The sequence below is a fragment of the Lepidochelys kempii genome, chromosome 14 (genome assembly GCF_965140265.1).
Source record: "Lepidochelys kempii isolate rLepKem1 chromosome 14, rLepKem1.hap2, whole genome shotgun sequence".
Taxonomy (NCBI): domain Eukaryota; kingdom Metazoa; phylum Chordata; order Testudines; family Cheloniidae; genus Lepidochelys; species Lepidochelys kempii.
In genome coordinates this window covers 31,617,750-31,638,547 of record NC_133269.1, presented here as the reverse complement: position 1 = coordinate 31,638,547, position 20,798 = coordinate 31,617,750, and the positions used below count along the sequence as shown (strand labels likewise).

Sequence of the window (20,798 nt, the reverse complement as noted above, 5' to 3'; positions counted from 1 at the left end):
AGTGGCAGAGGAAGTTGGGGGGGGGCTTGGCACGGGTGGGCTGTCAACCCCAAATTCTCCGTAGGTCTTTCTGTTATTTTCTTGTCACAGTATTGTATCAGCTGTAAAATGTAGATGAGAACTACAAATGTCTAAGTGATCATTAACTCTTACAACAAGTCTCTTTCCATTTAAAATACTAGGAAATTAAATAGCAAAACAAACAAACAAGCAAAACCCCCAGGCAAACAAAGAACCCCACAACTTTGTTAAAGGAGAGTTCGGGTTGCTCATTGACATCAAAAGTTCAAGTTCATCAAAACTAAAATTTCTGAAAACCAGGAAATAAAGAGTTAATGTAAATGGCAACACAGCCTCAGCTCTGCCCTCTTTGCAGGATGACCCAGAACCCCCATCCTGCACGCTGGCACTCTGCCTTTGCAGATGGTGCAGAGCACTCAGGGAATAGGGCACATGACAACTGTAACACAGACTCAAACACTTTCTTCTTGCTAAAGTACAACTTGATTTTGGTGAGCTTTACTGGCCAGGAGCTACCTACGTCTGTTCTATGCTCAAACACTGAGTCTGTTCCCATGTGTGTCGAATTTTATAATCCTTCCTGCCCTTTTACAACCCTTTCTCACAAGATTGCATTCAACACTGTACTTTCACTTCTCATTCAACACACAGACAGCTCTCCTCTCCCACCACCCTGCTGACAAGCCCCATGGCAAGAAGATCCCCTGGGTCCTGCTGCTGACTGAACCTCCCTAACTCAGTGCTGGAATGATGCATACTGGATCCCTCAAGGTACATGTGCAGCTCTGTCCTTTGATAACAGACATGGGGGCTTCAAACCCAGATCTCACATCACAGTCACAGCTCTGAGACGCTCCTCAAACTAATCCCCAGCTCTCCGCATATCACAATCACAGCTTGTCATAAATATAAAGGGAAGGGTAACCACCTTCCTGTTTCCAATACTGTAAAATCCCTCCTGGCCAGAGGCAACATCCTGTTACCTGTAAAGGGTTAAGAAGCTCAGCTAACCTGGCTGGCACCTGACCCAAAGGACCAATAAGGGGACAAGATACTTTCAAATCTTGGGGGAAGGCTTTTGTTTGCGCTTTTAGTTTATGTGTTGTTCTCTCTTGGGACTGAGAGAGGCCAGACAGAAATCCATCTTCTCCAACCCATCCTAATCCAAGTCTCCAATATTGCAACCAGTATAGATAAGCCATGCAAGGCGGATTAGTTTATCTTTTGTTTTATGTGAATTTTCCCTGCGTTAAGAGGGAGGTTTATTCCTGTTTTCCGTAACTTTAAGGTTTTGCCCAGAGGGGGATCCTCTGTGTTTTGAATCTGAATACCCTGTAAAGTACTTTCCATCCTGATTTTACAGAGATGATTTTTACCTTTCTTTTTTTTTTTAATAAAATCCTTCTTTTAAGAACCTGACTGATGTTTCCATTGTTCCAAGACCCAGGGGTTTGGGTCTTTGATCATTTTGTAACCAATTGGTTAGGATGTTATTCTCAAGCCTCCCCAGGAAAGGGTGTGTGTAGGGCTTGGGGGGATATTTTGGGGGAAGACGTCTCCAAGTGGTCTCTTCCCTGATTCTTTGTTAAATCGCTGGGAGGTGGCAGCGTACCAGGTTTTAACCTAAGCTGGTAGAAATAAGCTTAGGGGGTCTTTCGTGTGGGTCCCCACATCTGTACCCTAGAGTTCAGAGTGGGGAAGGATCCCTGACACAGCTCACTTAAGTTACTCCAACTGATTTCTTCACCATTCAGTACAGCTACACCTAACACATTGAATGCAGCTGGGGTGCATGCAGATAATTCTCAGTGACTATTCCCAACTCCAGCGGGCAGGGTGAAGGTTGCACTGGCATGGACCTTAACTCTCTATTTCCTGGTTTTCAGTAGAAAGCGTTTTGATGAACTTGAGATTGTGGCAGGGCCTGAGCTGTCACTGGGAAACCTTAACTCTGTTAACAAAGGTTTGTTGGCTGGGTGGTTAGTGTTTTCATCACTCAATTTATTATAGCCCACAAGAAGAGCAGGAAGAAGGGGCACTTCAAAATCTTTGCTGGAGTCAGATAACTTGGGACCCTGAAAGCTGGAGACTGCTGGTACAGACACTTCCAACTCAGTGGGACTGTGGCCGTTTCTTTAAGAGAGGACTCGAATCTCCCCACATGACAGGAGTAGAAATTGCTGCCACTTTCCAGCTTCTATCTACCTCTGCACATGCTGCAAGAGGAGAGTGTGTTTATCAGTTTGGTACAAAAACCGATTTCCTTAAAGAAGCGTAAGGAAAAGCGATGAGAACACGCTGCTGCTATTTTATAGCCAGAATGAATTGATAAACTGAAATAGTGTTTTAAATGGTAACGATCTCAATAAAACCAATGAGGTCAGATCACACCTGTCATAAATATAAAGGCAAGGGTACCCATCCTTCTGTATACAGAACTATAAAATCCCTCCTGGCCAGAGACAAATCCCTTTCACCTGTAAAGGGTTAAGAAGCTAAGATAACCTTGCTAGCACATGACCAATGAGGAGACAAGATACTTTCAAAGCTGGGGGGGGGGGGGACAAAGGGTCTGTCTGTCTGTCTGTGTGATGCTTTTGGGGGGAACAGATCAGGAATGCAGCTCAGAACTCCTGTAAAAAGTTAGTAAGTAATCTAGCTAGAAATGGATTAGATTTCCTTTTGTTCAATGGCCGGTAAAATAGGCTGTGCTGAATGGAATGTATATTCCTGTTTTTGTGTCTTTTTGTAACTTAAGGTTTTGCCCAGAGGGATTCTCTATGTTTTGAATCTGATTACCTGTAAGGTATTTACCATTCTGATTTTACAGAGGTGATTCTTTTACCTTTTCTTTAATTAAAAAATTCTTCTTTTAAGAACCCGATTGCTTTTTCATTGTTCTTAAGATCCAAGGGTTTGGGTCTGTGTTCACCTGTACAAATTGGTGAGGACTTTTATCAAGCCTTCCCCAGGAAAGGGGGTCTAGGGCCTGGGAGGATATCTGGGGGGGAAGACATCTGCAAGTGGGCTCTTTCTCTGTTCTTTGTTTAACATGCTTGGTGGTGGCAGCATAGTGTTCAAGGACAAGGCAAAGTTTGTACCTTGGGGAAGTTTTTAACCTAAGCTGGTAAGAATAAGCTTAGGGGGCCTTTCATGCAGGTCCCCACAACTGTACCCTAGAGTTCAGAGTGGGGAAGGAACCTTGACAACACCCGCATGGGTGTTGCATTGCATAGGCTGGGGAAGGCTGTGCCTACCCAAATAGCCTTGTGTGGCCCTGCCCATGCTCCTCCTCAAAGCCCTGCTTGCCCTTCCTTCTTGGCCCCAGCCCAGGCAGGCTACTCCTCTTCAGGGAAGCAGCATGCTGGGGATGGGGCTAGGGCGGTCAGGACTTGGCGTAGCTGTGGCTGCCCAGTGCTGGGGGGCGTCAGGCACTGAGGCCATGCCGCCTGCTGCTTGGGGGAGGGAGGGGAACGGAGGTGCTGAGGTGGCCTGTCCTGTGTGTGGGGTGGCCGGGGGTGGTGGTGGTGGTGGTTGCATGCCACCCACCCTGTGCTGGGGACCTGGGGGGGGCACGCACCACCTGCCCACCCTGTGCTGCGGGGTGGGGGAGCACATGCCGCCTGCCCTCCCTGTGCTCTGGGTTGGGGGGGCTGGCAGACATGGAGAGGGGGGCTTCGGCAGGGGAAGGGGGTGGATCCTAGGGGAAGGGGAGTGGGGCTGGCCGGAAGGGGGGTGAAGAGGGGCAGGGGGCTCTGAGAGCCAGAGGGCACTGAGGGGTTAACAGCGATGTGTGAGGGGGCAGGAGGGTGGTGAACAGGGAAGCACAGGCAGGATGGGGCCATGGAGATGTGGGGCTGCTGAAGAGATGCTGAGGGAATACTCAGAAATCAGGGGGCGGGGGAGAATTCTGGGGCTCAGGGGAACAGAGCTGGAATAGAGGGAAACTCTCAGTGGCGGGATAAAGAGAAGGAAAGGGTGGGATGTGTGGAGAGGGGCTGTGGGGAGGCTCGAGGGAGAATATGAGAGCAAGCTGAGACTGGCTGGAGAAGGGAGAGCCAGAGGGTAGGAGAAGGGAGGGGGATGGTGAGAGATAAAATAGCAGCTCCCCCAGCCCATGGGGTAGGAGAGGGGCAGGGGGGAATCTTTTCCCCTAGAAATGGTCAAACAAGCAGGGGGGAAGTGATAAGTGGCTCATCTGCAAACGAATAAAGAATTAGCCCCAGCCTTTTGGGGCTTTCCTTGGTCCAGATGTTGCTTCCCTTTTGGAGATTTCACAAGCTTCATAAGAAGTTCCAATTCATCTTTCAAATTCAAATATGTCTGACATTGATGCTAAGACATAAATATTTCTGACTTCTGACTCAAGCCTATCTGCACCCACATTTTGGTGAAACAAAATTTTGCCCAACTCCATGCTTGCCACCCCTTCTTGTCTTTCCCCCTGCCCGCCCACAGATCTGTTACTGTTCAGGTTCAGTTTGGATGAGCTATTGCCAGCAGGAGAGTGAGTTTGTGTGTGTGTGTGTGCCCCTGGGGAAAAAAAAATGTGTGGGGGGGGTGAGACAGCCTGGATTTGTGCTAGACATGGCCCACCTTGATTACTATGCACATTGTAGGGAGAGTGGTCACTTTGGATGAGCTATTACCAGCAGGAGAGTGAGTTTGTGTGTGTATGGGGGTGGGGGGGTGAGAAAACCTGAATTTGTGCTGGAAATGGCCCACCTTGATTATCATGCACATTGTAGGGAGAGTGGTCACTTTGGATGAGCTATTACCAGCAGGATAGTGAGTTTGTGTGTGTGGTTTTTGGGAGGGGGGGTGAGGGGGTGAGAGAACCTGGATTTGTGCTGGAAATGGCCCAACTTGATGATCACTTTAGATAAGCTATTACCAGCAGGACAGTGGGGTGGGAGGAGGTGTTGTTTCATATTCTCTGTGTGTATATAAAGTCTGCTGCAGTTTCCACGGTATGCATCCGATGAAGTGAGCTGTAGCTCACGAAAGCTCATGCTCAAAGAAATTGGTTAGTCTCTAAGGTGCCACAAGTACTCTTTTTCTTTTTGCGAATACAGACTAACACGGCTGTTACTCTGAAACAGTTGATTGCTCCCATTGTGGGAAAATCACCAGCCCATTGTGTATTTTGTTTTCATCTCTCAAAATGAAAATAAGATGACCGTAATTTTTTTTAAATGATGAGCTTAAAAAATGCGAAATCTTAATTTTAACTGGACACACACACACACTTTTTTCTTTCAGTTCAGTGCAGGTTCAATCAGTAAAACAAAATTATGCTTCAGGTTCAGCTCCAGTTCCAGTACGAAATCCCGGTTTGAACTAGTTCTCCGGTTCCAATGTGAGACCAGATGGGCAAATGAGATCAGCATCGGAGCCAAAGGGAGTTGGCGGCAGCTTCCCTGGGCCCAGGGCAGGGAATCGCAGCCAGCTCCGCTGGGAGCAGCCTGGGGCCAAACCCTCCCCCTGCAGCCAGGATGGCACCGGGGGGGCACCTCTCCCTGTGGGGATGGGCAGGTCTCTCTTACCTTCCCTCCAAGCGGTGCCCTCCCCAGGAGCAGGGGCTGGAGCCCGGGATGGGGGGGTCCTGGCCAGGCTGGGGTCTCTGCACCGGGAGAGGCTCCTGGGAGCAGCGGGAATCTTACTGCTGGAAATTCCCCTCTCCCAGCTGCAGCCAGGGCCCCGGGGTCCCCAGCAGCAGCCGCCGGGGCTCGGGGATCTTGCAAGGAGCGTGGCCCCCCCACAGCGCCCCAGAGTCACTGCAGCGAGAGCGATTCACTTCCTGCTGCTGGACTGGGTGACCCCAGCGATCACTGCAGCCCCCAGGGACAGTCAGGTCGATGCTGATCTCATTTGCTGGGAGCCAAAGGGCTCCCTTTGGCTTCTTTGTTATGTAACTGCTTGTTTGGGGGCTTTGGGTGGGGTGGGGAGGCTTCTATTAGGAAGCCTATAATAGCTTCTTTGTACTTGCCCATTCATTTCTCTCAGTAGCGGGTTGCTTTTCTTAAAGAAGCCTGTTGCTTGTTTTGCCATTGAAGTGTGTGGCTTGTTTGGGGCTTGGTGAGTGGGACTGGGCGGTGCCTCCGAAATGGGATTGGCTTGCTTTGGGCTTGCTGGGAAAGGGCAGTGCAGATTTTTTATCTTGTGAGACTTGGCAGCCTTTTCCAGACTGCGCTGTGGGGACAGCTGGGTCAACGACACCTGGGGAGTGGGAGCTGGAAGGGGGCTGAAAAGGGGCAGGGGGAGTGTGGGCCAGAGGGGATTGAGGCATGAAATGGGATGTGTGAGGGGGCAGGAGGGAGGGAACAGGGATGTGGGGCATGGGTTGGGACTGGGGGGCTGTGGGTGCGCTGGAGGGAGGATGAGGCAATTCCTGGGAATCAAGATGCAGGGGGAGAATCATGGGGTGGGTGGGAACAGGGCTGGGAGAGAAAGAAAATGGGAATGGGGGACAGTGAGAAGGGAAGAGGGGGAGAAAGTGGGGGGTGACACTAGGGGGCTGGAGAGAGAGTGACAGAAGAGACTGGCTGGGGGAGGGGGAGAGAGGCTAGTGATTAAGTAGAGGGATGGTGAGAGACACAATGGCAGCTCTCCCAGTCCATGGTACAGGCCAGGGGCAGTAGGAGGGGGAGGGGTCTTCCCCACCCAGCAGCCACGGGAGATTTTGTTTTTACTGGAAACGGTCAAAGTGTTGGGGGTGAGGGGGCGGCAAAGGACTAACCCCTAAGGGCTCCAAAGCTACAAGGTGAATATCCCCACAGAACTCACCCCCCAACAGACACACTATTGCATTATTTTCTTAGGCCAAAATCATGATTTCTGGGCTCTGGCTTCTGACTGGGACTGTTTGGGGTGACAGGATGGACCAGGGTCCCTCTTGGATTTCTGTGCAGGATTCAGGGCTCAGAGTCACCCCCAGAATAGCAGGGGGTGGGTCCAGATGGGCAAATGGGATCAGTATCTGCCTGGCTGTCCCTGCGGCTGCCCAGGGAGCCCAGAGCAGTCATTAGCTGCTGCCACCAGCAGGATCTCAGTATTACTTAGGGAGAAGAGGCTGGTGTCTGCCTCTCTCTGGCCTGAAGAAGATCTCTGTGTAGCTCATACACGTATCTCTTTCACCAGCAGAAGTTGGTCCAATAAAAGCTCTTACCTCACCCACCTTGTCTCTCTCTGCTCATGGTATTAGAGCTCTGGAGTTGGTTTCCCTGGGGCAGATGCAGCTCCCTGCACTGTGATCTGGGAACCTGAGCAGCTGCTGCTCCCCCAGTGCGGTCTGTGCTGGGGAAAGACCTTCATTATAGCTTCCTCCGTGCCCAGCCCAGCTGGGGACTTTCTCTGGGGGCTAGAATGAGACCCCTGAGGCAGCCCTGGGCTCTGCTGACTCCAACTCCTGAGCTGAGACTCCAGATGATGGGACAGACCTGGGGGAAAGTGCTGGGGACTAGCAGGAAAGTGACTGCACAAAAGCCCCCTTTAAGGGACCCGCTGGTGAGTTTGTACAAGAGGGGAGAAAGCAGTGCTTAATGTGTGCCAGGGCTTGCCAGAGCTGAGCCCCAGCACCTCTGGGCTTGCCATGTCAGTTATGAAAGTAAAAAAATTGCTTGAGCCCCAGCACCTCTTTCATTACAGATAAAGCACTGGGAGAAAAGGGAAGGAGACTGAAAGGGGCAGCAGGAACAATAAGTGGAAAAAGAGATTCCCAGGTCCCAACCCTACCTAGATCCATTTGCTGCCCCACCCTGGGAAGATTGACTGTCCTGGGAACAACGTGAGGACCAGAGAGCAGAAGCCAGTTCCTGTCTCTGCTGAGTCACTGCGGGAGGGATGCGCTGCCCTCAAGGACAGTGTCAGGGGAATTCCCCAAAGTGGCTCTTTTGATCCTACTCTTTTCTAGCATTTGCTTCAGAGACTCTTTTCCTGGGAGGGTTTAAAATTCCCACTCTAGCAGTTCAAGTGCAGAAGGTGGAGGCCGACAAGGATTATAAAAATTAATACTGGCCGCTCCAGGCTTGTATTACGCTCTCAAGTTCACTGCTTTTCTCTGACCTTGGATGGGTCGATGCTGCCACCACCCAAGTGCAAAAAACCCCTTTGAGAACCCAGGAAGGGGCACTTGGGAATTCCTTCCTGTAGGGTACCCTCAACCCCTTTCACCCCCGCCCCCTGGGGAAGAGCAGAGAAAGAAAACAAAGGAAATTAGCTGTTGCCACCAGCTAATTAAACAACACATGCACAAACCTTTTAGGACACAAAAATCCAATCCTGTTCTTAAAAAAAGGTAAATTTTATTAAAAACAAAAAGAAAGAAAGAAAATACATTTGGAACTTAGGCTTTTTGCTAGATTTAAAAAAAAAAACCAATCAATTACAAGGATTAAACACCAAGATAGCTCTCTTGAAGTCCAGCTTAAAGGTTACAAGCAAAACAAAAGCACCTGGGGTTAGCACAGAGGAGTCCACAAGCCATAAAGAAATAAAAGAGATAAACCTAATTGCATCTTCCTAGACATTTCCTGATCTACTTACATATCTGGGGTTTCAGATGAGTAGTTTCTAGGTATGAGCTGATAATTTTTTCATACCTGGCCCAAAGCTTTTACAGCATAGTTCCAGCCCTGTTTCTGCTTCTCCGGAGAAGAACAACAGACAGACAAAGGGGAAGTTTTTTCCAATTTTAAAAAGTTCTGGCCTTCCCATTGGCTCTTTTGGTCAGGTGCCCACTCCCTTCCTTTTCCCTGTGCAGGGAGACTTTGTTAACCCTTTACAGGAAAAGCAAGTAGAGAACAACTACTAAGAAAAATGTTATCTGGCTGGCTGGGTGTCCATAAAAGGGAGCTTCCCCCCACCCCTTTCATTTATCACCCCCTACCACCACCACCACCAAATCACAGATGGTGCTGGCCAGCCTGGTTTAGGTCGGGTCCACACAGTCTGGGATTTTTTCCTGGAGGTTTAGGAAACAGAATTAATAAGATACATGCACCTCTAATTTTACTACTAATCACATAAAGACCTAAACTGTATTTTTCACATTTCAAGGACTACACTGACTTAGAATACAGGGACATTTTTACCTGGCTGATTCTGGGAAACCTTCCCAGGAGAGTGCATCAGCCTCTTTGTTAGAGGTGCCTGAAATGTGTTGTATTTTCAAATCAAAGTCTTGGAGATCTAAACTCCACTGGATAAGTTTTTTGTTCCTCTCTTTGACTGTGTGAAGCCACTTCAGTGCAGCATGGTCAGTCTGCGGGTGGAACCGCCATCCCCAAATGTCTGGGCGTAGCTTCTCCAGAGCGTACCCGATGGCGTAACATTCTTTGTCTGAGGCTGACCAGTGGCTTTCCCGCTCAGAAAGTGTTTTGCTGAGAAACACGACAGGATGGAATTGTTGATCTGGTCCTTCCTGCATTAAAACTGCTCCTACACCACACTTGGACGCATCTGTGGTTATGACGAATGGTTGGTTGCCCTTAGTACAGGGTCAGACGTAAGGGCTGCCTTAAGCTGGTTAAAGGCTTTCTGACACTTCTCAGTCCACTGAACTGCATTTGGCTGTTTTTTCCTGGTTAGGTATGTCAGTGGGGTGGCAATTTGGCTGTAGTGTGGTACAAATCATCGGTAATATCTGGCCAAGCCCAAGAAGCATTGGACCTGCTTCTTTGACTTAGGGACAGGCGAATTTTGGATAGCATTTACTTTAGCCTGTAGGGGGTTGATAGTTCTTTGACCCACCTGGTGTCCAAGGTACGTTACCCTGTTTAGGCCTATTTGACATTTTTTGGCCTTAACGGTTAATCCTGCCTCCCTTATGCGCTGGAAGACAGCTTGGAGATGTACCAGGTGTTCTGCCCATGAATCTGAGAATATAGCTACATCATCAAGGCAGGCGACTGCAAATTCCCCAAATCCAGCCAGAAGGTTATCTACCAGTGTCTGGAAGGTGGTGGATGCATTTCGCAGTCCGAAAGGGAGCACATTAAATTCATACAGCCCTATATGTGTGATGAAGACTGACCTTGGCTGGGTCTAATCAGGGAGTGAAATGGACGAAAGCCCCTTCTGAAACCTCCCCAATTTCCTTTCTCTCTCTGACAGGCTGAATATTAACAATTGTTTCCCTCCAGATTGTCCAGTCTTCCAGAGGATGGGGCAGGGAAATGGCTGTGGTGGAGCCAGCTCAGGTAGGGGATTTTCAGGAAGCTGCTGGTAGGTTTGTGCTGTGGTCAGGGTGGGGTGAGGGGGAGGAAATACACAGGGTGAGGCAGGGAGAGGACAGGGTGCCAAAAACCCATTGGGACTTGCTCAGGCTAAGGCCTGATTTATGAATAGGCCCATGGGAAGGGTGGGGTGAACATTCCCCCATTTCTGGAACAGGAAACAACCCCCCTGGACAGGGCTGGGAAAACAGACCAGAGTGCTGGAGCCTGAACCCCCTAGCCAGAGACTGCGGTGAAATAGAAAGGGAAGGTGCTGGGATTTGGGTCTCTGTTCCCTGCTTGGAACTTTGCTTCCCACCTCAGCCTGTGCCTAGTAGGTGTCTGCCTAGTACAGGGGTGGGCAAACTTTTTGGCCTGAGGGCCATATCAGGTTTCGGAAATTGTATGGAGGGCCAATTAGGGGATGCTGTGCCTCACCAAACAGGCAGGCATGGCCCGGCCCCCACCCCCTATCCGCCCCCTCCCTGCTTCTTGCCCCCTGACACCCCCCCGGGACCCCTGCCCCATCCAACCCCCCCTGTTCCCTGACTGCCCCCCTGGAACTCCTGCACCATTCAACCACCCCTTCTCCCTGTCCCCTGACTGCCCCCAGAACCCCTGCCCCTGACTGCCCCCAGCTGCCCCATCCAACCCCCCCCCTCCTTCCTGACTACCCCAGGACCCCTGCCCCCATTCAACCCTCCTGTTCCCTGACTGCCCCCCTGGAACTCCTGCACCATTCAACCACCCCTTCTCCCTGTCCCCTGACCGCCCCCAGAACCCCTGCCCCTGACTGCCCCCAGCTGCCCCATCCAACCACCCCCCCTTCCTGACTACCCCAGGACCCCTGCCCCCATTCAACCCTCCTGTTCCCTGCCCTTTGACCGCCCCGCCCCCTATCCACACCCCCGCCCCCTGACCACCACCCTGAACTCCCCTGCCCTCTACCCAACCCCCCTGCTCCCTGCCCTTTGACCGCCCCGACCCCTATCCACACCCCCGCCCCCTGACCACCACCCTGAACTCCCCTGCCCTCTACCCAACCCCCCTGCTCCCTGCCCCCTTACTGCACTGCCTGGAGCACCGGTGCCTGGCAGAGCTACAACTGCGCCTCCCAGCTGGAGCCAGCCACACCACCATGCAGCTCAGAGCACCGGGTCAGGCCGGGCTCTGCAGCAGCCCCGCCGCCCAGAGCATTGCGCTGGCTGCGCAGTGACTGAGGCTGTGGGGGAGGGGAACAGCAAGGGAGGGGCCGGAAGCTCAGGGGCCGGGCAGGAGGGTCCCGCAGGCCAGATGTGGCCCGCATGCCGTAGTTTGCCCACCTCTAGCCTGGTAGGTGTGTGGTAAATGAGAAGACCCTGCCCTCCTCTGTTTGCTGGGAGCTCTCAGTCTCTTGCTACTCCCTGAAGCCTTCTGAGCAAGGTGGGGTGAGATTCTGCTACTCTGTGCCCTCCCCCCCAGCTTCTTTCTTTCTTTCTTTCTTTCTTTCTTTCTTTCTTTCTTTCTTTCTTTCTTATGAATAGTGGGATTTTGGCTGGGGCAGCAGGTACTGAGTGGGGAGCACCTGTTGTTTCAGATTCCGGTGACCTTCGAGGAGGTGGCTGTGTACTTCACCGAGGGCAGGGGGCTCTGCTGGACCCCAGACAGAGAGCCCTCTACTGGGACATTATGCAGGAGAATTATGAGACTGTGACCTTGCTGGGTAAGGATTTCCTGTCCCCTCAGCTATTAGAAATCGTGGGTCTTCATTTCCAAATCTGGTCAGGTGCTTCCCTGATGAGCTGGACTGGAGGTGAATGGGTCCTGTATGCCATAGCTGCAGTGTGAGAGAGATTTGCATCTCCAATGGGACAGGGGTGTCAAAAGCTAATGGACATGCTAAATCATCCCCACGCCTCCAGCTTTCAAGGGGGTAGAAGCCATGTATTGTCTTGTCAGTACTGTTTCTCACTTACACACAGAATTCCTGTTCACCTCACCTCTTGGGACTAGCTCCAGCCATGGGAGGGCTCTGGGCTCTCCCGGTTTATAAATAGGGAGGGTTTTAACTCCAGAGCTGTGTGTGTGTCAGCAAGGCCATCAGTGTGCACAGGTCCTGAAAACTCCTAGTGAGGGCATGACAATTCCCCTCACCTCTCCAGACATCTGTCTCTCCCCAGGGGGCTCAGCAACCGTGTTCCCGTCCTCTTGGATTCCATGTTCCCCCAGCACAGTATGGGGATAGGTTCAATTCATGGAATGTCCTTTGTGACAAATACTCTACCAATCCTCCATGCACCCTGATCTTTTCTCATTTCAGTCCCTGAGCAGGATTTCCCATTCCCAAACCTGACCCAATCACCCGGCTGGAATGAGGGGAAGAGCCATGGGTACCTGATCTCCTGGCCTTCCAGGAAAGGGTGATTCTGAGAGGTACCCACATAGGTAAGGAGTCAGTGAAATGGACAGAGAAACCACCTGGCAAATGAGGGAAAATGTTGAGAATCCCAAAAACGTGGTGTGAGCAAATGCCTCAGTCCTGCCTCATCTCACCCAATGCAGGGCTGTAGTCAATATATATCATTCATGGCTTTCCAATCGTCCTGTAAGCTGCAGGAGTTTCCTTCCCTGTGAGTGTTCGGATGGGATGTGGAGGCACAATACAGTTGTTCAGTCTTTGAAACTTTATTGTGTTGGGTTTTCCCTTTGTGCTATTCCTTTTTCTCCCCAGCACAGGCATTTACTCCTGCCTGAATTGTCTCTCTGTCTCCCAGCAGGTGATGAGAGAGTGAGTGAGAACGAGGAACAGAATCAACATCAGGAAGTTCCTGGGAAAGTGGAACCACAGGGGACCTTTGTGAGAAGAGCTGAAGGGAATTTCTCACAGTGCTTGGAAGAAGGAAAAACCTGTGGAAATTGGCATGCGTCAGAGAGGCTGCTCGGAAACCACCCCAGGAAGAAGGTGGCTGAATCTCTCAAATATGCAGGAGGATTCAAGGATCCTGAGGAAACCACAGTCCAGCAGACAAATCACAATAAAGAGAAACCCAATCAATGCCTCGAATGGGGGAAACGATTCATTCTGAGATCACACCTTAATACACATCAGACAATCCATAAAGGAGATAAACCCCATAATGCAGGTGTGACACAGCACCCCATATTCATCATAATGATATCATAATGATATGATTATGACATAATTATGATACATCTTGTACAAAGTGTGTCATGTGAGGGATCTATGGAAAAGTTATGATTTGCTGAGTACGATTATTCTATTTGTATGCATGTACCATTTTGTATCTGAAGTTATGAATATTAATTATGTATCTGTATTTCAACTGTGCTTACTCTGGGTAACACACACAACTAGCCTCTCAGGTATAACAGTGAAGAAGCTAGAAAGTGCTAATAGCCCATCAGCAAAGACAATGGACCATGGAAAAGGTTTGTCTTCATTGGGGAATGTTTCAGCCAGTCTATGAGTAATGGTTCCTGTGACCCAGCAAGGCATGCAAGGCCATGTGACCAGACCACATGACACTAAATTCCATTTTGGTACCTGTGTTTTTCCGTGAACTGGGCTGGGAACTTAGTTTGAAACAAAAGGTTTCTGCCATATGGAGAGACTATATAAGGTGGGGAGTGACATCATGATTTGTCTTCGCTCCCCCACAATTCAACACCTGAAAGAAGCTCTGGAAGACAAAGGATTGGGAACAGGGGAAGGGAAGCCAAGCTGCAAGGCACATGTTCCTTGTGCCTTAAGAATGTGCAAGCCTGCTTGTATCATCAGACAAGGGGAGATATTGCTAATTCAAATCCTATCTTTCGAGTAATTTAGGCTTAGTTTCCAATTTTGTTTATTTGCTAGGTAATCTGTTTTGATCTGTTTGCTATCACGTATAATCACTTAAAATCTATCTTTCTGTAGTTAATAAACTTGTTTTATAAGAACATAAGAATGGCCATACTAGGTCAGACCAAAGGTCCATCTAGCCAAGTATCCTGTATTCTGACAGTGACCAATGCCAGGTGCCCCAGAGGGAATGAATGGAACAGGTAATCATCAAGCCCTGTCGCCCATTCCCAGCTTCTGGCAAATAGGCTAGGGACACCATCCCTGCCCATGCTGGCTAATAGCCATTGATGGACCTATCCTCCATTAATTTATCTAGTGCTTTTCTGAACCCTGTTATAGTCTTGGCCTTCACAACAGCCTCTGGCAAAGAGTTCCACAGATTGACTGTGCGTTGTATGACGAAATACTTTTTTTTGTTTGTTTTAAACCTGCTGCTTATTAATTTCTTTTGGTGACCCCTAGTTCTTGTGTTATGAGAATAAGTAAACACTTAGAATCATAGAATATCAGGGTTGGAAGGGACCTCAGGAGGTCATCTAGTGTAAATCAATAGAAGATGTTTGGATGTGCCCCTCTCCTATGTCTATAGAGGAGCAGGATCAATGGCCTATGCAAGGGGTGGACAACTGGGTGTACTGTGTATAAGGTGTTTTGCTGGGAATGTACATATTACTGGGGGCACAATTACACCAGCTCATAACCAAACTACACACATCTACATTCTGCTATATGGACTTTGGTGCACAAATGGATCTGTGAATCTTATTGCTGTAAATAAGCCAGTGCCTACTGCCTGATTCCATACCAAGTGGTCAAGCTGGTTTGGACAATATCCCATTTCTCTGTGAACATTCAATGGACTTATGATATGGACAAAAGCAAGCAAAACCTGCAGGGGCAGCTTGTTGCAACTGCCAGCAACTGGACACATACGATCGTGACCCCGTTGAAGGAGGAGAGGCAGTGTTTTGGGGGTGTCTCGGATGTTGGACCATACTGCAGTGGTCAGGACTCAGTGTTGCTGTGGATTTTGAATTGTTAACTGTACTTGTGTTACGTTGCATAGGGAGATAACGTATAAGTAATGTAATAAGCCCTCCAAACCCTGCAGTGTACTAGACAACCCGGACCCAACCTTCTCAGGCCCACTCTAATGGGAAGTCTGGAACACTAATTGGAATAGGTGTGGTATGCCCGTATGAGAGAAGGTGCAGGGCACTATACTACACAAGGGGCAGTGGGACAAATGGAATATCGACACCTTCCACCTTGATGCCATGCCCTATCAGGAAATGTGTCGCCATATGTCCTATGCTTTTCCAGGGATACCTGGGCAGGAGGATCCCAAAAGAAAAAGAAAAAAAAGGGGTGGAGTGTTAGGATATAGATATTCAGGCCTCTCTTCAAAGGCCTGTACTTTAAGAATTTAGGTGTATTCTTATCGCTTGGCTAGTTCTAGAGGTATAAAAGAAAGAAATCACTGTCTGCCAGTGTAAGGGCCTTCTCTTACTGTGACAGTTTGTGGCCCTGTGCTTAGGCTCAGGCCTTTGGCCTTTGGCCAAGCAGCAGAGGCAGCCGTAAGCTGGGAAGCGAGCGGTCACATCCTCACATTCCAAACTAGTCACATTGAAATAAGGTGCAATTGGGCTGTTAGGCACTATCAGGACAGGATTGTATTCCTATCACCTCCAGAGAAAGGGAAGTGCCTAGAAAATGTAAAAGGAAACTTAGTTTGATAGCATCCTGTCTGGCAAGAACTCACTTATCAATAGCTGGGATGTGAAACCCTCACTTCTGTATTCTCTTGTCATTATAGTTTCAACTTTGCTATTGTTTATCTGTATAATCTCTGTCTGGTTCTGTGATTGTTCCTGTCTTCTGTATAATTAATTTTGCTGGGTGTAAACTAATTAAGGTGGTGGGATATAATTGGTTATATAATCATGTTACAATATGTTAGGATTGGTTAGTTAAATTTCAGGAAAATGATTGGTTAAGGTATAGCTAAGCAGAACTCAAGTTTTACTATATAATCTGTAGTCAATGAGGAAGTGAGTGGGTGGGGGTGGGGGTGGGGGGTGGGCGTGGGCATGGGGGTAAGGGGGATGGGAACAGGGAATGGGGGTAAGAAAATTGGAATCATGTTTTGCTAAAGGGGGAAATGGGAACAGGGAATGGGAGTAAGGAAGTTGGAATCATGTTTGGCTAAGGGTAGGAATGGAAACAGGGACACAGGTGTAAGGCTCTGTGGTGTCAGAGCTGGGAAGGAGGATACTAAGGAAGGAAACTGGAATCATGCTTGCTGGAAGTTCACCCCAATAAACATCGAATTGTTTGCACCTTTGGACTTCGGGTATTGTTGCTCTCTGTTCATGCGAGAAGGACCAGGGAAGTAAGTGGGTGAAGGAGTAAGCCCCCTAACACCCCTGCTCAAAAGCAGGACCCATCCCCAATTAAATCATCCCAGCCAGGGCTTTGTCAAGCCTGACCTTAAAAACGTCTAAGGAAGGAGATTCCACCACCTCCCTAGGCAACGCATTCCAGTGTTTCACCACCCTCTTAGTGAAAAATTTTTTCCTAATATCCAACATAAACCTCCCCCACTGCAACTTGAGACCATTACTCCTTGTCCTGTCCTCTTCCACCACTAAGAATAGTCTAGAACCATCCTCTCTGGAACCACCTCTCAGGTAGTTGAAAGCAGCTATCAAATCCCCCCTCATTCTTCTCTTCCGCAGACTAAACAATCCCAGTTCCCTCAGCCTCTCCTCATAAGTCATGTGTTCCAGACCCCTAATCATTTTTGTTGCCCTTCGCTGGACTCTTTCCAATTTATCCACATCCTTCTTGTAGTGTGGGGCTCAAAACTGGACAGAGTACTCCAGATGACGCCTCAACAATGTCGAATAGAGGGGGACGATCACGTCCCTCGATCTGCTCGCTATGCCCCTACTTATACACCCCAAAATGCCATTGGCCTTCTTGGCAACAAGGGCACACTGCTGACTCATATCCAGCTTCTCGTCCACTGTCACCCCTAGGTCCTTTTCCGCAGAACTGCTGCCTAGCCATTCGGTCCCTAGTCTGTAGCGGTGCATTGGGTTCTTCCGTCCTAAGTGCAGGACCCTGCACTTATCCTTATTGAACCTCATCAGATTTCTTTTGGCCCAATCCTCCAATTTGTCTAGGTCCCTCTGTATCCTATCCCTGCCCTCCAGCGTATCTACCACTCCTCCCAGTTTAGTATCATCCGCAAATTTGCTGAGAGTGCAATCCACACCATCCTCCAGATCATTTATGAAGATATTGAACAAAACTGGCCCCCGGACCGACCCCTGGGGCACTCCACTTGACATCGGCTGCCAACTAGACATGGAGCCATTGATCACTACCCGTTGAGCCTGACAATCTAGCCAACTTTCTACCCACCTTATAGTGCATTCATCCAGCCCGTACTTCTTTAACTTGCTGTCAAGAATACCGTGGGAGACAGTGTCAAAAACTTTGCTAAAGTCAAGATACAATACATCCACTGCTTTCCCTTCATCCACAGAACCAGTAATCTCATCATAGAAGGCGATTAGATTAGTCAAGCATGACCTTCCCTTGGTGAATCCATGGAATAAAGTCCTTATTTACTTTCTCCACACCAGTCCTGATTTTATAGACCTCTATCGTATCCCCCCTTAGTTGTCTCTTTCCCAAGCTGAAAAGTCCCAGTCTTATTAATTTCTCCTCATATGGAAGCTGTTCCATACCCCTAGTCATGTTTATTGCCATTTTCTGAAGCTTTTCCAATTCCAATATATCTTTTTTGAGATGGGGCGACCACATCTGCGCACAGTATTCAAGATGTGGGCATACCATGGATTTATATAGAGGCAATATGATATTTTGTGTCTTTTTATCTATCCCTTTCTTAATGATTCCCAACATTCTGTTTGATTTTTTGACTGCCACTGCACATTGAGTGGATGTTTTCAGAGAACTATCCACAATGACTCCAAGAATTCTTTCTTGAGTGGTAACAGCTAATTTAGACCCCTAAAAAGTATGGCTCTGGTTTGGGAATCCCCCTCACATTCTCAGCCATGAAGACTGATGCAAAGAATTCATTTAGTTTCTCCGCAATGGCCTCATCATCCTTGAGTGCTCCTTTAGCATCTTGATTGTCCAATGGCCCCACTGGTTGTTTAGCAGGGTTCCTGCTTCGGATGTCCTTAAAATTTTTTTTGCTCTTAGTTTTTGACTCTTTGGCTGGCTGTTCTTCAAATTCTTTTTTGGCCTTTCTAATTATGTTTTTATGCTTCGTTTGTCAGAGTTTATGCTCTTTTCTATTCTCCTCATTAGGATTTAACTTCCACTTTTTAAAGGATGCCTTTTTGCCTTTCACTGCTTCTTTTACTTTGTTGTTCAGCCACAAGTGACACTTTTCTGGTTCTCTTACTATGTTTTTTAATTTGGGGTATACATTTAAGTTGAGCCTCCATTATGGTGTCTTTAAAATGTTTCCATGCAGGTTGCAGGGATTTCACTTTTGGCGCTGTACCTTTCAATTTCTGTTTCACTAACCTCCTCATTTTTGTGTCGTTCCCCTTTCTGAAATTAAATGCTATGGTGTTGGGCTGCTGTAGTGTTTTCCCCACCACAGGGATGTTAAACCTTTACTAGTGTGTCTTTAAGTGAGGTGTTTGGGAAAATCTCTGCTTGGTAAACAAAGGCTGTTGCACATCTTCCCCACATCGAGGGGGGAGAGAATTAATTAATGAGCTTGCATTGTACACATCCTGTGCAGTGCAAGATGGTATAATTCTGGGCTCATACTCCAATAGGGGAGCAAGGCTGGGGAGCTGGGAAAATGGAGGTTGTCTCCTGTTTGTCCTTGAGTGGCTTAGGTAAAGCACTGAGGTAACTCAGTTAGGTGTGTGGCGTCACCTGCTGTCATGTTGGGTGATAACAGGGCCTGGAGCGGCTGGCTGTGTATCACCAGTAGAGCAGTGTGAGAAAGGACAACTCAGCTGAATTGTTAGGAGGCACAGCAGTTCCAACCACTCCCAGACTACACCCCGGGGAGTGACAACCTCTCACAGCGGGCAATGACCCTAACTCAGGCTGAGCAGAGGGAACCTTTTCCCAGTGCCTTCCCCAGCAACCCTCCCACCCTTAGCCCAGTGCTGCCATGCTCTCCCTGCCAAAGTTACTGACTGGGTGTGGGAGACCTTTCCTTCTCCTGCTGCACCTCCCCCTGGCATTTTTCTGGCTCACTCAGCCTCTCTCCCTGGCAGCCAGGCCCAAATGTGGAGCAGAGGGGGCAGGACAGAGATGCTTCTCACATTTGAGGGTGGCTACTCTGGTTTGCTGCCTTTGTGTACAGAGCCTGGCTTGGGAAGTGGTGGCTCACCTCCTGTCTCACTGCCTGGACCTGGCTGCCAGGAAGAGGGGGCTGGTTGCAGGACCACAGCCTAGCCTAGTGGTATTGTTTTCACAAGAGCCTCCAGGGTTGTAATGTTACCAGGGGGCTTGTTCCAGCTCAGCAAATAGCAGGAGTCAGTTCCAGGAAGGGAAACACCCAGGTGCTGCTACAGGTGGGGCTTGTTTCTGAGCTCAGGAAAGTGAACCTTACCCTGTTACACTGTCCAGAGGGAGCCATGGCTGCAGGGAGCTTTGTGGAAAGTCTCCAGGATGAAGCTACTTGTCCCATCTGTCTGGAGTATTTCACAGAACCTGTCACTCTGGAGTGTGGGCATAATTTCTGCCGAGCCTGCATCAGCCAGTGCTGGGGAGAATCAGACACAGGCATCACCTGCCCTAAGGGCAGACAAGCTGTGCAACAGAGAAACCTCAGGCCAAACAGGCAGCTGGCGAATGTCCTAGAAATAGCCAAATGGCTGAGTTTCCAGGCAGCGAAGGGATCAGGAGTGTGTGTGGAACGCCAGAAGGCTCTGACACTGTTCTGTGAAGAGGATCATAGAATCATAGAATATCAGGGTTGGAAGGGACCCCAGAAGGTCATCTAGTCCAACCCCCTGCTCGAAGCAGGACCAATTCCCAGTTAAATCATCCCAGCCAGGGCTTTGTCAAGCCTGACCTTAAAAACCTCTAAGGAAGGAGATTCTACCACCTCCCTAAGTAACGCATTCCAGTGTTTCACCACCCTCTTAGTGAAAAAGTTTTTCCTAATATCCAATCTAAACCTCCCCCACTGCGACTTGAGACCATTACTCCTCGTTCTGTCATCTGCTACCATTGAGAACAGTCTAGAGCCATCCTCTTTGGAACCCCCTTTCAGGTAGTTGAAAGCAGCTATCAAATCCCCCCTCATTCTTCTCTTCTGCAGGCTAAACAATCCCAGCTCCCTCAGCCTCTCCTCATAAGTCATGTGTTCTAGACCCCTAATCAAACCCCCATCTGTGTGGTTTGCCATCTGTCCCGGACTCACCGAGCTCACACTGTGGTTCCCATAAAGGAGGATAACCAGGAGTACAAGGTAGGGAATTGCTGTCAAGTTCAATGAGTAACAGCTTTGGATTTTTATGACAGGTGGAAGTTGCCTGTCAGAGGTGTGACTGCATTGTTCAACTCTGTAAGGCCTTCATTGTATGGGAGATGCTATCAACAATAAATGAGACAGCTGGGTGGCAGGAAGGGCAAACAATTAAGACTTGAAAAATTTCTAATGGGGGAAAGTTTTACCTGAGAAGCAGAATCCTTTTCAAACC

The 20,798-nt window shown here is 49.0% G+C and overlaps 1 protein-coding gene across 5 annotated transcripts in view; it reads left to right on the top strand.

Moving 5' to 3' along the window:
- The window catches only part of LOC140898275 (butyrophilin-like protein 2), a 1,102,357-nt gene that overhangs the window by 789,452 nt on the left and 292,107 nt on the right, over nt 1–20,798 (top strand). The gene's annotated exons all lie outside the window — the stretch shown is intronic.